General features: G+C 55.2%; 1 long non-coding RNA gene across 1 annotated transcript; it reads right to left on the bottom strand.

Moving 5' to 3' along the window:
• Positions 1–6,693: 6,693 nt before the first annotated feature.
• Positions 6,694–22,291, bottom strand: LOC104855370. The gene is made up of 3 exons (XR_778387.2): positions 22,151–22,291; positions 7,028–7,113; positions 6,694–6,944 (listed from the first exon to the last, which is right to left on the bottom strand). It is a non-coding gene; the product is annotated as an uncharacterized LOC104855370 (long non-coding RNA).
• Between the last annotated feature and the right edge of the window lie 255 nt (positions 22,292–22,546).

The following is a 22,546-nucleotide window of genomic DNA, read 5'->3' on the forward strand; positions in this document are numbered from 1 at the left end:
ACTCATCAGAACTGCCAAAACCTTTAAAAAGAGCTTTTCAAAAATTTTCTCTTCATTTTTTTAAGCGTGCTAAAAGGTTCATTAAAGATCCCCAAAGGGTGGAGAAGCCTTCTCCAGCCTCCTCCTCCCGCCTCCTCCTCCCGCATGCAGTAATTAAGACCACGTGCACCCCCATATCAGCTTTCTGCCTCCCTAGTTGGCAGTGAGAATGTGGCTGGGGGTTCAGGAGCACCTCAGTAGCCAGGCTGCCTCCCAAGGAGCTGCTGGTTAGTGTGAGATGCTAGGAGCTGGTAACTTGGTTAAACGACGCTGTCATTTGTCAGAGGACAGCTGCTCCAGCCTCACCCCGCCTGCTGTCTGTCTCCTCTTCAGAACTCAAATGGGAAACAATCAAAGAAAAGGCCCCTGGGAGTCCAGGCAGACTGTTCCCTGGGGAAACTCGCCAGAGGAAGTGTTGTTTGGGGAGCTGCACCCCGGGGCCCCGTGGAGGACAGTCTTCCTGTTGGGGTGGGGACTGCGGCTGCCCAGGAGGGTTGCTACACCCTGAGTCTGGAGGCTTAGACCGGCTGCCCCATTCTGGGTGAATTACCCGGGCCAGGCGGCTTGTCTTTTCACCTGAGCTTTCATATCTGTAAAGTGGAGGTGAACTCTGGCTTGCGGGGCTGCTGAGGGGGTTATGCGGCCATAGAGTCGTGACAGGAATGACAGCTGTCAACAGTGGAGCGTGTCCCAAGAGCAAGCAGGATGCTCTGCTGAGGTTCTCAAAGCACCCATTTCACGGGCAAGAAAAGCGAGGCTCGGGAGTCTGAGGGATGGTGTCAGAGGCCACACAGCTGGGGAGCACCGTGGGGCTGGGAGCCAGGCGTGCCTGCTTCCATTGGTGCTGCAGGTTCTTTTTTAAATCAGATACTCCATGCAGTTGTGATTGTGACCACAGTTTGTACAGGGAAGAACCGCTACCTGCCCAGTTAGCAAAAGTGTCCTCCCACGTGGCTATTCTGTGAGCTACCAGGCTCTAAGGAATGAGAGAAGCACAAGGGACCACCCAGATCTTGCAGGGATGGAGCAGGGTGGCGGGGACAGGACAGCCGAAGGCTCCGTGGTGCACTGACTGGTGACACCCAGGGACCTGGACAGGTCTGCACCTGCCCAGCAGCAGAGTCCCCATGCTAATAGAAGCCAATGCAGGATCAGCAGAGGCTCAGCCAGCACGGCCTGGCCCTCATTTGCGAGGCAGACGTTCCCCGAGCGCCTGCTCTGTGCTCTGGGCCGAGGTACAGCCGCGGGAGGCTGGGAGACAGCCACGTTGCAGCGCTGCCCCTGCCCTTCCCCAGCCTCCCCTCCTAGGAGCTTCCTCCTCCTCACCCTCCACCAGGGGCCTCAGGCCACTGTGCAGAACAGTCCTCCCGCCAGGGCCGCACCCTGGAGTTTCAGCTTGTGCGTTCCGCCTCGGGGACACCGCAGAGACTTGCTTGTTCGTCACTTCCAGCAGCTGCCTTTGCAGTTAGAGCGAAGCCGCTCGGGGACCGAGTCACTGTGCGCATTGCTTCGGCTGCTTCTACCACAGTCTGTGGGACCTGCTGCCCAGCGTCGGGGCCCTGGGTTCCCAGAGGAGCAGGCTCAGCCCTGCTCCAGTGACATCGGGTGAGAGGACAGTGGAGGGCTGTGGCCGCAGTACTTGGTGGATCACCGGCAGAGCCCGGGGAAGGTGGCATCTCGGCGGACGGATGGTCCAGGAGCCCCGACCCGGGCTCCAGCCTGCGGTACCTCTGTGCTTCGGCTGGGCAGGAGCAAGAGAAAGTAAGAAGGAAGGAAACTCAGTCAGGTTCCCCAGGAAACGCTGAGAAACAACACCCGACTGACTGACCGGGGACGCCTGTGAGCCTGGGGGGCGCCTGCAGGCCAGGGGTGCAGAGCTGCCTGGGGACTGACCTCCACGGGCCGGAGCTGTAGCCGGGCAGGAGGGAAGGGCGGAGGCTGGACCCGCACGTCTCCCGAGCGGGTCTCCTTCCTGCATCAGTACCCGGGGCCGCACACCTTCCTCCATGACCCTGCATCTCGGCTGTGGTGTTCCAGGCCCAGGACAGATGGGCAGTCACAGAGCCGCCGTGGAGAGGGTGAGCATCTGGAGAGAGGAGCGCGGCAGTGAAGCCCTGCGGGGTGAGGGAGGCCGAGGGGCGTCCGAAGTGGAGGCTCTGAGACCGCTCCTGTCTGCTGAGGAGACTTCAGGACCCGGATCCCCACGATGGACGGGGCAGCTCCGGAGAGAGGAAAGCCTGGGTGGGTGGCAGAAGAGCCTGATGGGTGCCCCGAGGCCTCCCCTCCGGCCCAGCCCAGCTCCCCTGAGGGCCGGCATCCGGTCAGCGCATCCCATGTGTGAGCGGCACGGTGGCGTCCGGGGCTCCCGGCCTGGAAGCAGAGAGGCAGAGCTAAGTGGACCCGAAGGGCTGGCCACACCGTGGGCTTCGCTGCTAGATATGGGGCGAGGCATGTTGGGGGCGTTGCTGGGTACCGGCTGTGGGGAAGAATTTCCGGGGCTGGGGCTGGGGGTGAGTGTGACAGTGGCCGTAGCTGGGACACTCAAGAGGCAGTGAAGGCATCACGCAGAGGAGCTGGCGGTGGGGCTGGGGACAGCGGCAGGAGAGCGGCTGTATAGCCGTGGTGGCAGAGCTGCTGATTCCCACCGTGAGGAGCCACACGTGTGACCTCATCGGACCCCAGTGACCTTTCACAGGCCCACCCGGTACGTCACCCCCAGGCTAGAGTTCATCCTATGGGGGGACACCCTCAGTCTACCACACAGATCGTGTCCCCCCCGGGAGCCCTGCATCAGCCCTGCAGAAAGGCAGCACGCAGACCTCCCGGCCCCAGGCTCCGGAAGTGAACACGGGGTGCCTGGCTGCTGGCCGAGGATTTCCCCTGGTCTTCGCTTGCCCCTGAGCTGCCTGGTGACCGAGCTCCCATCTAGCCTGAATATTCTCGACTTTTAGCACGCTCCAAGCTGTCTTAATTTGATGACCAGGGATGGGTTGGACCCTGAGGAGAGAGCTGCAGGTGCCAGGCAGGCAGGCGGGAGGAGGGTGGCGTGGAGACAGTGCCAGTGAGAGCCCTCTCTCGGACTCCTGGGAGGAATAGCTCCCTCGAGCTGTTGCAGTGCTAGCCCAGCCTTCCTCCCCCTTTCTTGCACACTTGTTTGCTGTGGGTTTCCTGCCTTTCAGGCCACGAGGGGCACCCGTGCCCACTGCCTCCCTCTCTCTCTCTCATCCATACTTATTGAGTGCTTGAGATCTGCCGGGCCCTGTTCTTGGTGGTGGTGGGGATGTAGGTGCCAACAAGACAGGTGCTGCCGCTAGAGAGCCCATGGTCCGGTGGACGTGCAGAGAGAGAGCCAAAACCGGAATCCTCCCAGAGGGGAGCAGGCTGTGCCTGAGGGCTGTTGAAGGCCAGGAAGAGGACCCCGGGCACAGGGCACAGTGAGAGTATAAGGCTTCAGGGAAGGGCAGAACCAGCGGTCATCCGAGTCACACCTCCTCCCCCGCAGTCTAGCTTCCTCCTCTGTGACGTGGCGATCACACCTGCTCTCCAGGATTTTAAAAGCCAGCTCCAAAACCCCACAGCGGGGAGGGTGACGGTCAAGGTGGGAGGGATACATTCTAGCTGGAGGGGTGTAGGAGATTTTTCTTTTTTGGTTTGCTTGTTTTTTTTTTCAATTTTCTTTGCTCTGGGAAACCAGAACCTTCACAAGAGCTACCAGTATATCTCTGGCCCTTTTTTATTTTGAGATAGGGTCTTGCTGAGTTACTGAGTTGCCCGAGCTGGACTCTAACTTTCAAGCCTCCTGCATCAGCGTCCTGGGAGTCCTTCTTGACCTGCTATATAACGTCAGGAGGGCTGGCAATCCCGAACTTGCCTCCTGGGAGAGGCATGGCAGTAAGCAGAGGATGACAGAGGGTCAGGAAAGTGGTGGCCACGCTCCTGACCTCCCACCAGCTCGGTGGTCTTCATGACCCCAGTTTCTAAGAGAAGTGGTGGAGCTCGTGTGTGTTTCTGATTATTGTCTGTCTCCCCTATTCGGGTCCTAAGCTCTGGGAGGGCCGTGGGGTGTTTGGCTCCTGTTTGCTAGAGGAGGAGGGAGGCTGTGAACCAGGCCACTCGGTGGAGCACCTTACAATGAGGTTATGCAACCATTTCCCACGGCCTCTCGTGAGTTGAGGGGTCTTTAAGGACACCTGACCCCACGGAGTCAAACACATGCAGTGGGATTGGAAAAAAAGCAGTGAATGAATATTTAAATTTTAAAAATGTTTTACTGTGAAAGACACACCACCATCCACCTCCCCTCGACATAGCCTTCTCCCTCCCTCACCCTCGTCCCGTCCTGCTAGCCGCTTTCTGAAGCAGGTCTGGAGGTCCTCTTTCCTGAGTGTCTTGAGCTGTGCTGTCCTGGACACACAACGTCCTGAACTGATTCACGGTATTTACCTTTTGTGGTCACTTTGATGTGGGGGAGAGCCGGAAGTTGAGTGCTGCCAGAGCCAGTGACTAAGCCGGATGAGGACACACTGTCTCGTTTGTGCAAACCCGCCCTTTCTTCAGACCACACACAGCCGCGGCATTCGCTGTATTTTTGACCAAATCTTGTAAAGACATGAAAGAGGACTTCCAAGAACTGCTTCAGAAAGTGGCAAGGATAGGATGAATGCATTTAAGTCGAGGGGGAATATTCTGAGGGGGATCAACAGCAGTGTGGCTTTGACGGTAATAAATGTTTAAAACTTTAAACATCCACTGGATATTGGGATCACACCTGCTATACGGAGAGAGCGAAGTTGCACAGAAATAGCCCCCAAATCCCCTCCCTGGAGGTGCTCAAAGCAGAAACGCTTAATATTGTTATTTATGCGAACTTTATTATCTCGTTCATCCCAGCCCCCAGGAATGTGAGACCTGTTCCCAGCGGATGCAGCTTAGGAAAAGTAGGCGAGGGGGTAAGTTCCTCTGAGACTTTCACAGACAGAGATGGGCCACCGTGGTCCCAAGTGCAGGGCTCATTCCTGCAGCCTCTGGCCACAAGGGTCCTAGACCCTTCCCTTATGGCTGCACAGGGCCATTGCATTCCTGAGTGTCCTCTTCCGCCGCCCATGAGCCGTGTGCTGTGGTTTTGTGCCACTCATTCTTGCACTGAGCCCCAGTTTCCTCCTGGGTTGAATGCATGAGCATTTTCACCTGCCCCCTTCCTGTTTCACCTGCCCCCTTCCTGGGCGGCTGTCCACCTGCACGTGAGCTGAGGCAGGCCAGGCAGACAGCAGGTGCACGTGCCCTGGCTGCCTTTCCCTCTTGCCTTCATGGGCTGTGGATACGCAGGGCACAGGGAGGAGTGGCCCCTCAGGGAACCCATCTGAGGACTCTGGGAGAAGCAGCAGGCAGGCTGGGTGGAGGGGGAGGCAGATTGAGGGCCACAGGGAAGGAGGCCGAGAATGCAGAACCTAGAGCCAGGCAGATAGGAAGCAGGACAAGGAGCACACACTTGCCGTGTCATATAAATGATAAACAATAATAATAACATCGGTTCCCGTGTAATGAGAAAGACTACAGAGACCAAATTACCTCGGTAATGGGCTGTGGGTGTCAGGAAGCCATTTATTTGTTGAAGGAAGGGCTGAGAGTTGATCTCTCTCTCTCTCTCTCTCTCCCCCGCCCCCATCAGGATGCTGCTCAAGGTGGGAGAAGGAGAACTGAGCGCAGCACAGGGCAAAGCATCAGGGGCTCAGGTAGATGGTAGCGACTCAAGGGGCTCAGAAGAGGGGCACAGTGGTCTTTGCTGTCATCAAACATCTCTTGTGCCCACCTGCTGGGTCGTGGCGGGTCTGCATTCCTTGGCCCTCTGTGGATGTGGGGCCACTGGGTGGTCAGGGGAAGTGCTGTGTTTCCCTCCTGGGGGAGATCCCAGAACCCCTGAGGTAATGTGGGGCCCGGACCTGGAGAGAAAGTGGAGCGAGTAGAGCCTGCATCGCAGTGGACCAGCAGCAGGAGTAAGAACCGAAGCTTTGAGATTTCGGGCACTGAGGTTGTGGTTGCTGTTACTACAGCAGGAAGAGCCCCGTCCTCATACGAGACCCGCTTCCATCTAGCAGCTGGGCCCCTCCATGAGCCCCGAAATGGAGATGCCCTGGTTGGGAAGGACTGTCCCCAGTCCCCGCAGCAAGGCAAGGAGTCTTGACCGGGACTCACTTGACCATCTGCCCCTGGCGCTGCCGTGTTCCGCTGGCTGCCGCATGGCTCCAGGCTTTACGAGTCGTGGTTGGGCTCAGGAAGTAAAGGGTGTCAGACAGGGCGCCCAGTGTGGCAGAGAGGGTGGAGGATCTGGAGGCTGGGTCTTTTCCAAGTCACCGGATGCTACAGCTCTGTGGCTTTGGGATCAGAACCTCACAGTTCCTCCTTAGGGTGAGACGGAGGCTCTCATTTTCAAGGTTGCACCAGACACACTGCAGTGGCCTCTGAGCCTCCCTGGAATTTCTCTGGAGTTGCTCACGCCACTTTCCAGCGGCGGGAGGTCCCCCGGGACAGGAGCGTTGCTTCCACAGCTGCATTGGGGAGTGGGGGGTGGCGTGCAGCCTGGGTCAAGAGCGGGGTGGATCTCTGCCTCCCGTTTAACTGGTGGGGAGCTCAGCTGGAGCCCCAGCCCCAAAGCTCCCCACCAATGGGCACGCAGCACCAGGCGTCCTGCTGTGAGACTCCGTGCCGTGGCCCCGGACAAGACCCAGCTCTTAGCCCTTCTTACGGGAGGTGTCCTCCTTCAGACCCGGGATCTGTCCACGGCTCTTTCTGGGTCCTTTCCTGCTGCCACACGGCCTGGCCTCTCGCCATAGACCGCGCTCTCGCTGCCTCCTGCAGCCCATCCATTATACACTCGCGTACTCAACCTCATAAATAGCCCTGGCCGCCTACGAACATAAATTGCATTTAGAAAGGGGCACAGTGGTTCAGCATCTTAAGCTGGCGTAATGACAATGTCGTGATCACCTACCGGACCGGGTACCTTCGGAGTCTGGACAAGTTAGCCGACACCTTCCTCTAGTGCCCCCAAGAGCCGGTGCCATTATTTTCTGCTGACTAAACGGAAGCATGGTGCACGTCAGTAACTTGCCCAAGGTCACGCAGGGAGCACACATCAAAGACAGCATTTGTGCCTCCTTGGTTTCCCCCTCCTTTTTTCCCCCTGTGGTACTGGGCATTGAACCTAGGGCCTTCATGCTGAGCTACATCTCCAGACCTTATTTATTAATTTTTGTTTTATTTTGAGATAGGGTCTTGTTAAGTCACTGAGTTGTCCAGGCTTGGCTCAAACTTTTGATCTTCTGCCTCAGCCTCCCGGAGAACTGGGATTACAGCTATGCCAGCCATACCCAGCTGGCTCTTTGCTCTTAACACTACTCTACTTGAGAGAGCTTTGGGGTCCCCAAACTCAGTCCTATTCGGAGGCAAATCACAGACAGATGAGTGATTTTCTAGTGCCCACAGAAAGATAATGGCAGATCCAGAAGGAGACCCACCTCTTGTCCATTCTGTCCCAGGCCACGGCACAGCCTTTAGTCCAGACAAGGCTGCCTGGCTCTGTCCTGCTCCTCCTACAGGCAGGGTTTCCTCCCTATCCCCAAGGGCCCAGCCGGAGCAGGGAAAGGAACACACTGCCCTCCTCAGGACCCACAGGAGCAAGCCGCTCCTCTCCTAGGCACATTTGAGAATGATTCAGGAATCAGGGGACAGGGAGAAAGCTTCATCCCCAACCACCTTCTACTAGGCAGGAGCTGCCTGCCTTGGGGGATGTGCTATGGGGAAGTGGTCCCACCTGGCCAGGGCTGAATTCTCTGAAGGAGAACAGGGCTGTCTGCTCAGTTATATCTGGCTTCTTGCCCTACCTACGCCCCCATCCCCCAATGACAGAGAGACAAAACTGGGCTTGTAGCTGGGTACGGTGGTGCGTGTCTGGACTCCCAGCAGCCTGGGAGGCTGAGGCAGGAGGGTCAACAGTTTAAGTCCAGCCTGGCAGTTGAGAGACTTAGAGAGTCCCTGTCTCTTAAAAAGTAGAAGAAGACCAGGGAACAGCTTAGTAGAAAGGTCCTGGTTTCAACCCTTAGTTCCAAAACAGAACAGAGCAAAACAAAATGAAAAAGTCTCACACACACACACACACACACACACACACACACACACACACACAAATGGCCTTGGGCAGACACACCAAGGTAGCGAACACACACACACACACACACACACACACACACACACAAATGGCCTTGGGCAGACACACCAAGGTGCTCAGGAGTCCAGAGTGAAAAAACAAACCCACATAAGTTTCACCCAGAGGGCAGGTCATTGTCAGGGCCAACAGGTGAGAAGTGCAGTGGGGAAGAAGCCCGTCAGAGCTCCAGAGTTAGCTCCTCAATGACAAACCATGGGGCATTAAAACTAATCAGCTGTGCGATGGTTTTTATTATATAAGCCAATAAAACGAGAAAATTACATTTTCACTGTTAACTGTTAGGCTGAGGTTTTTGAACCTTATATTTTATAGTCTCCTGGTTCTTGAAGATTTTTTCTTTTAAAAGACATTCTTTCTTAATGAACTCAGTCACTCTCAAACATTCTGCACTGTGGGGCTCAAACTTCCTTGCAGGTCAGCATGACTGGGGCTCTGTGTCTGTCAGTCCCTCACCCACCCATATTTAGTGAGCACTTGCTAGAAGCCAGTGTCTGGCATGCCACAAACAGGATTATTATCCCCAAATGTGCATGCAGTAGGTAGGATGACTGCCGTAGTCTTTCACTGGCCTGCACTCTTTACCGTGTGGCTGTGCTGTAGAGCAGTCATTGCTCAGGTTCCTGAATTACTGACATTTTTGCGCTGCTCTGCGACTTGCTAGTACCATCAGAATGGACTAGAAAGTGGATTGTGAGATCATTGCTGTGGTGAATTTCTACTTGTCCTTTGCAGTTTTTTGTTGTTTTTTTGGATCAAACTCAGGACCTTGCGCTTGCAAGGCAGATGGCAGAACCACTGAGCTAAATCCCCAGCCACCTTTGCAGGGTTTTTTGTTTTGTTTTGTTGTGTGTGTTTTTTGTTTTGGGTTACCGGGGATTGAACTCAGATCCTTGTGCTTGCAAGGCAGGCAGCAGAACCACTGAGCTAAATCCCCGGCCCCCCTGCAGGGCTTTTGTCCTTCATCTGAACAGCGCGTGCTCAGCTCACCTGGTCTTGGGATGAGAAGCCGAAGTGGGCCTGACCCCAATCCACGTCGGGAGCCTAAGCCAGAGCCCCAGCCATCCTGTTTTGCTAGCCATTGCCCTTTGAGGTTGGCATGCAGCTTTATCGCAACAACAACCACCACAAACCTACCCAATTTAGCTGTACCCTGACGTATGTGGAGAATCTTAGCTATTTAAGTCTGAAAGAAACTCATCATAAGGGCTGTCACTCACCGAGGGCCTCCTGAACGCCAGGCTCTGTACTGGGTGACCGATAATTCAGCCTCATTTCCAATTGAGGAAATGGAAGCTCCGAGAGGCCAGTAGCCGGCCTAGGTCACTCAGATCATTAGTGGTAGAATTTAACTCGAGTCTGGCTGGGTCCACAGCCCCACTCATCCGTGCTGCCCTCACCCCTGGAGCTGGCCAGCCCTGTCTGCCTCAGGCCTCCATGACTGTGACCCTTCTTCCAAGATCTTTGCCAAGGTTCCCATCAGCCTGCCTGGGAGTTCTTTAATTAAATGAAGAGGAGCTCCTCTCTCCCCCAAAAGGGTGCTCTGTCTCTGAGAAGTTCTGGGCATTGCGAATTCTTCTTTCTATTGAGCCAGCCCTGTCCCTGGGAAGCACCTGTCCCTTGGTCCTGATTTTCCTCCCTTGCTTGGGTAGGAAGATCACAAGCTGCCTTCCATACCCCTTCACTTCACAGATTGCAAGACAGATTTACGAGGACCCCAGGTGCCTGGTTTCATATGTTCCCCCCTCGGTTTTGTGTCTTGGAAATTTGGCCCAGTTTTGCAGCAGTGTTGAGGAGTAGGCAGTAATTGGGGTAAGAGGGCCTGGCCCTTGTGTTGGAGGAATCCATTCATGGACTCGTGGGCCCATGTGTGACCGCAGAGTGGCCTTGTTATAAAGACCAGCTGGGTCCCCCACGCGATGCCCTCGCTCTAGTGTGATACAGCAGGGAGGCTCTCGCGAGAAGCCAAGCCCATGTTGGCACCTTGCTCTGGGACTCTCCAGCCCGCACAGCCCTGGGTGAGTGAACTTCCGTTTATAAATCACGCGGTATCATGTGTTATAGCAACAGAAAAGGGGTGAAGACACCATCTTTCTCTGACTGTCCTTAAGAAAACACATCTTACTGTGAAATATTATGTGCAGAAAAATGCATTCAAGTATGACAGCAAAATTTCCTAAATAATTCTGAAGGGAGTCCCACAGAACCCTTCCCAGGCCAGGAGTTGAAACCTCATCATCACCCAACGAGCCTGTCTGCCCTTCTGGGTGTCTCTGCCCCTCATTCAGCTATGACCACCATCCTGAGAGTGTCAAGCATAATTTCCTGGCTTTCCTATGGTTTAATCACTTCCACATCTACACATAGGCACCACAGTCTGGTTTTACCTGTCAGGGAGTTCATGTAAATGCAGTCATGCTGTGGTGGTCTTTTGTACCTTTAAAATATTCATATTTTGTTTAAGATCCACGTTATCGCTTGGAGTTGATTTAATTTCTCTTCCTTGCTGCGAAGTAGTGTACCGCATGAATACATTACAGTTTCGTGTCTGTTCTGGTGCTGGGGACCTATGTGTGTCCCTTTGGGTTGTGATACAGGGTGCTGCTATGAATATTCTGACTGTGGACTTCACAAGACCTGGGGATCTTCAATGTTCTTAATTTCAGTGCGCCTTTGAAAGTGACAGAAGCTGGGTCATACCCCCGGCCGCCAGTGCCCCACGGGCTCCCTACCTCATAGCTCCTTATCCTGGCCGTTTGCTCTCTAAGCGGCCTCCACACATTCCCGTGAGATGCCCCGTGAGATGTCACGGTGCACACACGAGCCTGGATACACGCTTACCGAACATGCGTGGGTTCTATGTGGAGATGAGACGCCTCCCCTGTGCTCCGATAGACCTCAGGCCCCCATTCATCGCCGACCTACTCTGTCCTGGTAGGAATGTCTGAGAAATAAAAGTCAGCTGGCTGCTGACCACACCCGTGATTCCGGCTACTCAGCGGGAGGCTGAGGCAAGAGGGTTGTAAGTATGAGGCCAACCCGGCAACTTAGTGAGGCCATGTCTCAAAATAAAGTAAAATGGATCGAGGGGTAGCTCAGTAGAGAGCTCTTGCCCAGAGTGCACGAGGCCCCAGCCCCGTCCGAGCTTCAGCACTGTAAACTAAGGCAACAAAAGCAAGTCCGCCTGAGGTGTTCCCCATGAGACCATGTCTCACTCTCACTCCCCGGCAGGACTAGGACGCCTCATGGCTGTGGCTGTCCTCATCTCCTGAGCCCAGACTCCGCTGTCTGCCTCGCTCTGGCCCCTGGCAGCTCGGCAGTCTCCAAGCAGAGACCCGGCGTGCACACATGTGGTCCAGCTTGTGCTCTTTTGCTTCTGCTGGGCCCAGGAAGGGCACGAAGGCCAAACGGCAGGACAACCCCAGCCAAGCCCAGGGACACTCACAATGCCCAGCTGCCGCTGAGGATCTGCGACTACGGGTGCACCATCTCCAGCATCCTTGTCACTGTTGTCCTGGCCATAACAGCCACTGCTTATCAAGCAAGTCCCGTGTGCCAAACGCTGCACCAAGAACTTCACATACAGCATTCTGGGGAGTCCCCAGCCATCCCTCTGCAGAGTCAGTCACACTGTCTCCTCTTCGCAGCTGGACTCTGAGGCTCGGAGAGGCTGTGGGACTTCCCCCCGTGCCACCCCAGCCGACTCAGGCTGGCCTTCAGCCTTTGCCCTGATGGTACAGTCGGGCGAGGAAGCCGCCCCTTGAGTTCACGGGGATGAAATGAGAGCCTCTGCGGTAGGTGGGTCTGCTTCTGACCACTGAGGTGTCCTGCAGCGAACCATCGGGTCACCCAAGGCTGCCTTCTCTCCTCTCTAAAGTGGGAGAGAAAATACTTCCTCAGGACTTGTGCTTGCCATTTTTCCACTAGTGACAAGTTACTCGAGGGGCTGAAATGCGCCAGAGATGAAGTCCTCCCCAGATGGCTGCGCGTGTCATTTTTCTTGTTGCGATTACATGGTGACCAGGCCAAGAGGCAGAGGTCCCCGAACCAGCAGGACAGGTCTGCTCAGTGCTCCTGCACTTAGAGGATGGGAGCAAGGGGACCGAGAGGGACATCTGGGGACATGGGGATGAAGGAGAAGGACAAGCGTCCCTCGGATCTCCAGACTGGCCTCCAGGCTGGCTCACCCCGCACAGGGTGAACCCCAGAGGCCCTCAAGACGGCTGGGGGTACTGCTGAGGTTCAAGGGGACCCAGCTGCATCCCTTTCAGGCGGCCAGTGTCCCACAGGCCCAAGTGTGGAGACGTTTTGGGGGGTGGGGTAATCCCACACTGCCTGCGTACTACAGAACAGCCAGAGGCGGGGCTGTGCCCTGAGCTCCGGCTTCCGCTCGCTTGAGCTGGGCAGAGCTCTTTCATTTCTCCCCAGCACACATCTGGAAGCTGCTCTCGCTCCTTGGCACTTGAGGCTTGCTTTGTTTAGCTGAATAAAGAAGCTTGTTTCTGGAGAAAACCCCTTGGTGAGCGTCAGGGAAAATACCTGTTTCCTTGAGGAGATTTTCCTCAAACCTGTCAGGTGGCTGTGTTTGCATCCAGAATCCCGTCGGACCCGCAGGCCCCTCTGCGGTCCACGTTGGCTGAAGCTGTTGTTTGGTGACTGTCCACGCCCCCAGGGGTCGGAAGGAAAGGTGAGCCCTGCTTCCGGCAGCCCCAGGGCACTTGGCAACTGGTCTCCATCATTCTGTTTCCTCACAGGTGACTTGAATCCAGGGCTTAGCACTGGGGAGGGGAGTGGGGGCATCGGTGCCACGCAGAGCCAGCAGGTAGCAGGCACCTGGGGCCCAGAGGGTCTCAGACAGGTCTCGCATCTGGGCATCATCTGGCCCAAGGGCATCTGCCTGGGGTCAAGGTCAAGGTTCTCAACCCTCAGTAAAGACATGCACGGTGTCCTCGGCATCCACAGGGACCTCCAACAGCCTCCCCAAATCTGTGGGTGCTCAAGCCCCGTATAAAATGGGGCAGCATTAGCATAGAACAGACAAAATCCTCCCTCACACTTTTAATCGTCTCTAGATATTTACAATACCTAATACACTGTAAATGCTCTGTAAATAGTTGTTGTACTGCACCGTTAAGGGAGTAGAGGCAACGAAAACATTTCTACGTGCTCAACACAGATTTAACTTTTTTAAAAAAATATTTTCCTTCCAGAGTCGGCTGGTTGAGCACCCTGGGTAGGAGAATCCCACTGTGAGCCACCCTGTGTCAGCTCTGATCTCTCGGCCGCCTCCCACCCTCAGGCCCTGTGTCAACCCTTTCCCCTCCCCGCGGTCCTCCCACCTCTGGGCCTTTGCCTGGTGGTGCCCTCCCGGATGTCCTTCTCCCTCTGTTGGTTTGGTTTTCTAAGGCTCAAGGCTGAGGCCTGTCTGCATCCCTGGCGACAGGGCAGGGTCACTGCAGGACAGAAAGGCCAGTGGGCTGGCGTGGCCCACAAAGCACCTGCTTCCAGTTTGCTGGGTTCAGGAAAACTGGAAACCAGTGCCCGCTGGCACTGCAGGAGTCCCTGGGGTGATCTGGCCACTTGGGGATTCGAGACAGCTCTACCGCCCAGGCAGAGAATCCTATTGTCCTGTCTTCCTCCTCTGGGGCCTAAGCATCATTGCTGGACAGGGCCTCCTCGTGTGTCCTCAGAGGTCACAGGCTTTGCTTAGACTTGGGTGCTAACCCCAATCCCGCCCGATAGGACAAGGCCAGCAGGGTCTGTGTGCTGACTGCAAAAGCCAAAGGACACTGCAGGGTCCTTGCTCAGGGCACTTTTCCTCATGGGACAGTGGCCGGGCAGGCTCCAGTGACTCCCGGTCCCTCTCCAGTGCCACAGGCCGTTCAGAGAGGAAGGCAGGCTCTCGGGAAGGGGTCTCTCTTGGTGACAGGAAAACATCTGGCATCACCAAGGACCGAGGGCAAGACAGCGGGAAGGATCCTAACCACATAAGTGTGGGTCCCCATGGCATTTCGGGTACCTGAGGAGCAGCACCTTCCTTTCAAGTCCTGGCTTCGGGCTTCTGTAGGCAAGGTCTTGCTGTGTGGAGGGCCCTGGTGCCCTAGAAACAGAGTAACCACAATGCAGCCCTCCCTTCCACGCTGTGGCATGTCTCGGCCCATTTCATCATCTCGCAGCCCGATGGAGTCGGTCCCGGGCTCGACTCTGGCAGGTGTGGCCCTGGGCCCAGGTTGGTGAGGTGCTTGCTCTGGGACATGGAAGCACCAGGTCTCCAGCCCAGTTGACCTCTGTCCCAGTGTCCAACCCGTGGGTCACAGCAACCTGAATTCTGCACCTGCCACTTCTCTAGCTCTCTGAAAGCTTCAGCTTGTCCCCAGGCCATGGAAGAGACGTTCCATCCTGACTGCCTGGTGGCGTACAGAAGGAAACCTTGCTCTCGTAAGCAGGAACAGAAGCTCGGTTGACCCGAGGGCTCTCTGGTCACCCCCAGAGCCCTCAGGTCTTAGCACAACCTGTCCACAGCTCACTGGCCCTGGATGGGAATTGGCCTTTACTGTTCTTGTTGGAAGTACCTCTATTCTTTGTTCTTCCTCTGGGTTTTTCTCTGGGTTTTGAGCTTACCCCACCACCTGCCTCGTTGAGATGCCTCTAGCACACCGCTGGGATCTATGTGGTCATCATCCACGCAGGTTAAGTATGACTGTTAGCACCCCAGATACTGGTGAGGATTTCCTTCCCTAACACTGGCTGTTGACCTCACTCTAGGTGGCCCTCCAGGTGCCTGCACACTGACTGCTGCAGGCTGGGTGCGTACATCTGTGAGCAGAGCTGGTGACCTGTGTACATTGCTCTTCACCGAGATGGATGCGTGTGCCAGCCAAAGGCTTGGTGCTCCATTGTTTAAGCTCTTCTGATCCTTGCCGGCTTCTGTAGGTCCCGTGCATGGCATGGAAAAGGAAACTGGAGCCCTGAAAGAATGAAAGACCCTCCCGAGGTGGCAAGGCTGATGCTGCTGGCTGTCTGACCCCAGAGGAGGTCCGCTCCCTTCCCTGGACACTGCATGAGCCACCTCCTCGGAGAGGGCCAGTTGTCCCTTGCCTGGTGATCCAGAGTGGGGCTGGATTTTGTTGCAATCAGACTTCTGCATTGAGAGGGCTCAGAGCAAAGCCATCAAGCACCCCGGTGACAGAGCAGGACTTTACCTCGGTGTTGCTGCTCTTCTGTGGGAGTCCCTCGGGTGACAGCTTGATGCAGCCTAGGAACAGTAGTGACAGTGACACAGGCCCATATCCAGCGTGTCTTTACTCAGTACCCAGCACGGTGCCACTCCCTTCCCACGCAGTAGGTGTATGAGGAGAGGGCTCATCCCAAGTGATGGTGGACACAGGACCTAGCCTCAAGGGTGCAAGAGACAGAGGGCCTCCCTGCCGCTCCCGAAGCCCAGATATTCCTCCTCCATCAGGTCCGCGCAGGCCAGCCCAGCCCTGTGTCCATCTTCCCTTGGCCAAATGACATAAGATTTTTGCTTTGTTGCAGAAGGGGTGTGGTAAAAACCACCCTCAACAACCAACAAGAAATAATTAGCGCACATTGTGTCATTAAACACTAGACTTTAATTAAATCGCATGGAGATAAATACCTCTAACGACTGGAAATCGGGTGGCCGTAGACAGCAAAGCACTCAGCATAATGGAGTAATAGACTCCACAAATAGCGTCAAGTCAGGGATTCTGACTTGATTAAGAATCTGACTAAATTGGGTTGTCACCTCACAGGCTGCACCTACTACCTGAAAATTGCTCATTATCTTCCCCATTTGATCTTCGTGGAGCTAACAAGCCTTTGTGGAAATCGCTCCCATGATCAAAGGACTCATTTATTTGGAATTCTTTCCCGCATTGGGGTCCTCATCACCGCCTCTGCTTCCTTCCTGTCTTACTTGTAATGAATCATCACCTGGCAGCAGCCAGTGGTGGTGCCGCCAGAGGTGACCTCTGCGATTTCCGAGATGACCGTCCCTCCGAGGCACCAGCTCTACCCGGCAGTGCGACGTCTCGCTTTGCCTTCTCTTCTTCCCAGCAGTCAGCCACGGAGCCCGGCCCCAGACATCTCTGGGCATCTGCTCTGTTACCTGCAGCCTCGGCCAGCACAAGGCTGTGTCAGCAGAGGGTACAAATGTCCAACCCCTCTGTCATCTCTCTCTCTCTCTCTCTTGCCTCGTTGGCCAGAGGGGTACTGCAGTGCAGAGCTGGCTGAAACATCAGTTTGGGCTTGAGTTTCCCTTCAGAAGATGGCCAGGACCTCCCTCGACTCCCTTGTGTTCTGTACCGTGATTGCAGCCCTGTCTCCCCTTCCCAGCTGAGTATTTGCACAACTCAAGTCTCCAGGAACCGCCTCAGTCCCTAACCAGCTCTTCCTGGGCCGCTTGACTTTCACTCACTGTGTGTGTTCCCATCCTTAGTGATACCCTTCCTTCTGAGCTCAGCTTTTCAGCATTTCCACAGCTGAGAACCTCAGGCCGAGACCTCATTTGTTGGCCTGCACCTCAGAATGTCAGGCTCTGTAGCGGGCTCTGGGGCAGACAGAGAGCAAGTGCTGGCTCTGCCGTTGTGTTACGACGACAGTGTGTTAAACCGAGAGGGTGAAGTACGTGGGGTCCCAGGGCTGGGTGCCAGAGTGTTAGGGACCCGGGGCAAAGCAACGAGGGGATGTGGCCTTGGGTGGGGAGAGGCTGGGGGGCACTTCTTAGAGAAGAAGGAGAGGTGGGATTCGCCAGGCAGTGGGCAGAGGAAAGGGTTCCCAAGGTCATGCGTGGAGTTGGAAGTGTCTTGTGTGACCTCTGTGTGACTATGCCCGACACCTGGACTTCTTATACCCCAGCCTCCTGTGTGAAATGGGGCAGTGGCGAGGAGTCAGTAAGCGAATGCATGTGGGTGCCTGGGCAGTGTCCAGCGTGCTCTAGCTCAGTGAATACTATTGTGACTCTCGTCACAATTCACGCATTCGTTTCTTTCAGGGAATATTTACTGAGTGCCAGGGGTGTGATGTGCATTTTTGGGGGTTGACTGCCTGCCTTCAAGGATCCTCCACAGGGGCGTGAATCTCAACAAGACAAGTTCACACTGCCATAGGGCTCAGAAGAAACTCAACAGGCTGGTGCGACACAAGGCCGCTAGCGTAGGGTGAACCTGTCTGAAGAGCACAACTTAAAGGTGAACTTTGCAATATGGAAAGGGGCTGAGGAAAGAGATTCTGGGCCGTGAAAGCAGCAGATGCAAAGGTCCTGAGGTAAGAAGTAGCTCAGTGTGTCCGAAGAAGAGAAAGAAAATGATCGTGGTTAGAGTGGCCTGGCCTTCTATCAAGCTCTCCAGGTGATTTGGGACTTTCGGGAGATGTGGAAAAAAGAAGCCCAGAGAGCTTTCTAGATTGTCCTAAGAGAGGTCAAAAAACCACAGAGGTAGTAGTACAGTTATAACTGGGGCATTGCCAGAGCTGCAGGTATGGGGGGAAGGTGTGCGCATGCGTGGGAGGTGGGGGCGCGGACGGGACACTGGCAGGCATCTGCCTAGGTTGCAAGTTCCTCTTAAGGGAAACAGCTCCACCCACAGATGGGTCCTGCCTGGGCTCTGCCTAGAGCAAGATCGGCAGCTTCCTATGCCTCATTACCTGTCCCTTCTTCTAGCAATGTCTGGATCCGGGACCACCGACTCACACACGGGCCGGCAAGCCTACTGGCGCCTGCCCTGGTAGCAGAGTCCCAGTTTACACAATTTAAATAAACACTTAGGAAATTAATTGCTTAGGGTTGCATTTTACAAACCAATGCGTAAATGAAGGATACTACCCATATCTTCCTTTGGAATCCCAAATGTCCACTTTCCTCATTGGACCCCCTGATCAGCTCTCACTCAGCCTCTGGCTGTAGTGATCAGAGCCTCCGGGCAAGCTATTCATTCTTCTCTTCATTCTCCTCTGTCTCTCCTTTGCCTGCTCAGTATCTCCTCTGCGCCAGGCTGTCTCTGGGAAGCAGCAGCGTTGTCTTGTGGGTAACCACACATCAAACAGCAATGAGGGGAGGACCTGGATTCGTGTTGATTTTCGCTTCTCTTAATGTGAAGCAGGATTGCCTGCAGTTCAGATTTTGCTAGTTTATCTCACACGGCCAAAGCCCCGGTTATCTCTGCTTCACTACGTCTTGAGATTGGCTTGGAACTTGAACATATTTCTCCGAAGCCATTAAAAGTGGTTTAATTGGCTGTGCAGGGATGTCCACTGTCCTCTCCAAACGGATCGTCCCACTATGTCTCACCCAAGAACTGGGAGGCCAGAAGCCCTCGCTCTGGGAGACCCACTCCCCCAGCTGTATTTATCTTGCTCTAGGCCCCCAAAGTATCAGGCTCTGAGGAGTGGATCCAGTCTGTTCACAGCCACACACCCAAATCCTCCCTCAGTCACCCTGCTGTAGCAAAACCGCAGTGCTGCATTTTGGGGTGACCCAGCCGGCAGAGGCCAAGGCACCGGCTCTGTAAACATCCAAGCCCTGTTTTGTTAACAGGGGGGGCCGCCCTAGGGAGGACTTCGGGAAGAAAGACACAGGCACCAGGGGCCAAGTAAGAGAGCAGGGATGAAGACCTGGGAGTCAGAGTGGTCGGAAGCCCTGCCGGTGCCAGATACAGGCACTTCCGGGTCTCAGCAGCACGACCCTGAGCAAGCCACACAGCCTCTCTGTCTAGCTCACAGGCTCTCTGACAGGAAGTGAGGGTGCACACACGATCACACACCAGAGCCAGCGGGGCAAGGGTGCCCTTGGTGTTTACTGTCACAGCCCCCTTCCCTGTGACCCCTTGATGTACCCTGCTGGTGTTTGTCACACCCATACAGCTGTACATATTTTGCAAAGGTAAACAGAGAGGGTAATAGAGCTGCATCTGAGAATCAGAAATAGAATTGGGGGCACTGCTGGATACTCTCTTAAGGTCATTTCCGGAGCTTAGCAAGGTGCTTGGTACATAATGGATATTTGGTCAGGTGTGGTGGCACATCCCTGTAATCCCAACACTCAGGAGGCTGAGGCAGGAGGATCGCTGTGAGTTCAAGGCCAGCCTGGGCTACATAGGGAGTTTAAAGCCAGCCTGGACTATACAGCGAGACCTTGACTCAAACAAAACAAAACCAAGGATATCTGGATATCAAATAATGGGTATTTGATATATACTTGTTGGATAACCAAATGCACGAGTCTGATTTGTGTAGATACGAGAAAAGAGGACGTGAGTATGTGAAAGAATGACAGGCGTATGTGTTTTCATGTGGCTAGAATAGAAACTCAAGAGGCAACAGCACGGTTACCACAAATTACAGATGACAAAATTAAACACATTAAAATGCTGATTAAAATACCAGAAAGTATATTTTTCCTACTCCCCCCGCCACATTAGGGTTACTAGATAAAAACACAGGATGCGAGTTACCTTGGAATTCCAGATTTTAAAAATAAACAACTTTATAGTATAAATATGCACCAAACATCGCATGATTGAGTATTACATGAGATACGCTGATGTTAAAAATTATTCATCCTGTCTTCGTATGCTAACTTTGCCACTCAACTATTCTAGACAACTCCTGGAACTCTACTTGTTTAAAGTGCCACTTAAAGATTCTCAGAAATTTTTTGTTTAAATTGCCTCTGGGATAAAGCAAAACCTTTTAACCTGGCCTTTGACCCACAACCCGCCCCTCCCCACAGCTCCTCTGAGCAGAGAGCAGGCTCAGCCCCTCCTGGCACAACTCCCGAGCTTTTCTGCCCAGCCGGGAACCTTTAAACACTTGTAACTGTCTGGGGGTGGATGGTCAGTGGCTCTGGTCTCTTTGTACTTCAGGTTAACCACCCTGCCTCCCACAGAGTTGAGTATGGCCTCCTTACCCTGAGGCCTTGGAGAGTCCTGAATCCTGCTGACACTGTATTTTTTCCTGTGGACAGGCTAGTAAGTGAGTACCGGGTGGGTAACATATACAGCATGGACAAGATGGAGAGAGATGAGTCACGTCCTATGCAGATGAGGTGAGACAGTGAGAGATTTCAGCTACTCTGGACAGCAAACCACTAAAACTGCAATTGCCTTTTCCCCTACCCTGGAGCAACCATGCAGCTAATCAGAGACAAAGCCCTCTGCCCCCAGAATCAGCCACGACCCATAACTCACCACAGGCTGTGGAGAGCTGGGGCAGGTGTCACCTTCATGCCACGCAGGGACTGCGGCGGTTTGGGGAACATTCCCTTCCCCCCCGGGGTTCCATTCACCCCTTTCAGGGCTCCCACTTTGCTTAGCCAGAACAGTCCCCGCAGGCTTTGGGGGTTCACAAAACATGAGGTGAAATACACATGGAGGGGCAGGCCTTGGAGAGGCGGAGAAGGGAGCTGGGGAGAAGGCTGGGTTCCTCTGCATCCTGGGGACCGTCCCCTGACTGTCACCCCAAACCGGGAGCCACGCATCCTACCTGTCAGGATGGTGCTGAGAACACACAGAGACGGCCCTGGCGAGCACGTCCAGGCACAGTCTGTCCTCAGTAACACTGTCCAGCCCAGAGTCCCTGGCCTGGCCTGCCTCCCACCCCAGCACAGCTTTGAGCTGAAGCTGTCATCTGGGCTTGGCTAAAGCAGAAACCAAGACCGGGCATGTGAGCTCATCCTGGGGACATTTTAGGGCCTGATGCCCAAAACTGGCCTGTCCATCCCTGCCCTGGGGACTTAAGGTGACAGCCAGCAACCCCACCCAAAGGTGCCTCCTCCAAAACTGGCCGATGGCTCACCACATTTTTCCCATCAGGCCATGGGATCCTCCCACCAGCCCCAGGACTGGGCCATGACTCGCCTCATTTTGAAAATGACCTGGACACCTGAAGTCACCCAGTGCTGGGCTGTCTGAACCCAGGGCGTGGAATCTTAACTGCTGGTCCCATGAGAGACTAGAGGTGAGCTTCAGCTCCAAGTGGGGTCTCTGCCGCAGGCTGGGAACATCCATTTTTCCATGCCTTTTCATCTGGGCATAGCCAGCCCGCCCACCACACGCCATGCCCACTGGAGATACTCAGCTACGTGGCCAAGCAGCCCTTTGTACCCACTCTTGGAAGCAAGCGTCCCCTCTCTCTCCACCTTGCAGCTGCACTCTTTTTCCTGGGTACTTTTCCCTTTATTCCTTCTCTGTGGCTCCGGCTCTCTCTCCCTGGAAATACAGTTTGCTGATATTGAAAGGAAACACACAGTCCCTAAACACGTTTCATATCGTCTCTGAAGGTGAATGGCCTCAAGCTGCTGCACTGATAAGCACGAGCCCGCGTGCACAGCCTTGTTGCGGAACCCACTGCTGGGGCACAGGAGACCCCTGAGCAGGGGAGGGTACAGGTCCTGAAGGGAGAGGCTGCGCTGTTTTCTGGACCCAGTGGAGAGAAGAGGAAGCAGGGCAGGGACAGGAGGAGGGAAGCGGCCTTTACCCCCAGCCCTCTGGGGCGCTCAGAGAGAGAGTTTGACCTCTCAGAGGCTGGGTGATTGGAGTTCCCTTCCAAGACAAGGAGGGAGACGGGTGTTCTGTGTGGTTGCACCCTCTCTGTGCCCAGAACGGGATCAAGCCGGGAGACTATTGAGATTCTGTGTCCTGGGGGCCTGCGGCGGAGGGGCAGGACAGAGCCCTGACCCAGCAGCACCTCCCTACCTTCCTGCCTGGATGGGACCTCACCAAGAGGGCCGCGGCGACCTGTCAGTGCTGTGGGAGAAGCCCAGGTCCTGCAAGTCGGCAGGGAGGAAGCTGCCGGCCAGAGGTGCCTGGTCTGGAAGAGGAGGGGAAGCCTCCCTCCACTGAGCTCCCGGTCTGTGAGGCAGAAAGTCCTGACCTGAGGTTGCCGGGTCTGATGGAAGGAACTCGGGTCTGACGGGTGGTGGAGGAAGAGCCTCTGACTTCCCAGGGCCCAGGAGCCCCTAGGCGATGCAGAACACCTGGGAGCTTTTCAATGGGCTGGGGAAGGAGGGCGCCCAGAAACAGGAACCAACGGTCCAGGCAAGCCCCGCCCCTTCCCAACTCCCATCCATCCACCCACCCTGGAACTGCTGACTCCCCGGCCTGCTGTGGAGGGGCCGCTAGGTGGAGAGAGGCGCTGGTTCTGCTCCCCATTCCTCCAGCACCCGACCTCCGAGGTGGCCTCCAGGCTTGAACCCCCGTCAGGTCTCAGCCTCTGGCTGCCTCTGAACCTCTCTGCAAGAGGGGCTCTCCTCGTGCACCCATCTCCCCA

This window comes from Fukomys damarensis, unplaced genomic scaffold (assembly GCF_012274545.1).
Source record: "Fukomys damarensis isolate Sample0158 unplaced genomic scaffold, DMR_v1.0_HiC HiC_scaffold_23, whole genome shotgun sequence".
NCBI classification, from domain to species: Eukaryota; Metazoa; Chordata; class Mammalia; order Rodentia; family Bathyergidae; genus Fukomys; species Fukomys damarensis.